Here is a 661-nt window from a genome sequence, read left to right on the forward strand (position 1 = left end):
ATTGAACAAAAATCTGAATTTTTTTAACAGAAAATAAAATTCAAATAATTTGGGGAAAAATGATTTTTCTCAAATCGGAAAAATAGGCCTTGAAAAATAGAATCTGCTTAATTTAAAATGGATTCGATTCATATTAAAAAAATTCATTTGCATGGCAATTAAAGATGAAAAGTTGTACCTCTCCGGGTACAAATGACAGAATCAGCCTTTTTTAGCCACAAACTATTTTGATAACAAAAATTTTCCAAAATCTTTGATAAAATGAGCAAAAAAGTCTATAAATTCCACATTTGGCTTTAAAATCTTACATTTCTCCGCTTTCTATGAGCCTATATCTGTGGCCCCCGCGTAATTATAATCATAAATGACGATTAGAAATCGTTTAGCATACACAATCTTAATCGCGAGAATATTAAAGAGCCGAGGCCTAATTACATTTTTCTTTAAAGAAGCTGAAAATTGTCTTATTTTCTAATCAACTAGTCACGTAAAGGAAACCTCCCTCGAGTGGATAATTATTAATTAAGATCAGAAATAAAAGAAAAATAATTAATTTGGATCCTTTTTTATAAAACCGTACAATTTATTAATAATTAATTAAATTATATTAATCACTTTTACATTGTTACGGTTAATTACGGTTATAGGGGGGGGGGGGGGG

This window comes from Belonocnema kinseyi, chromosome 5, assembly GCF_010883055.1.
Source record: "Belonocnema kinseyi isolate 2016_QV_RU_SX_M_011 chromosome 5, B_treatae_v1, whole genome shotgun sequence".
Classification (NCBI taxonomy): domain Eukaryota; kingdom Metazoa; phylum Arthropoda; class Insecta; order Hymenoptera; family Cynipidae; genus Belonocnema; species Belonocnema kinseyi.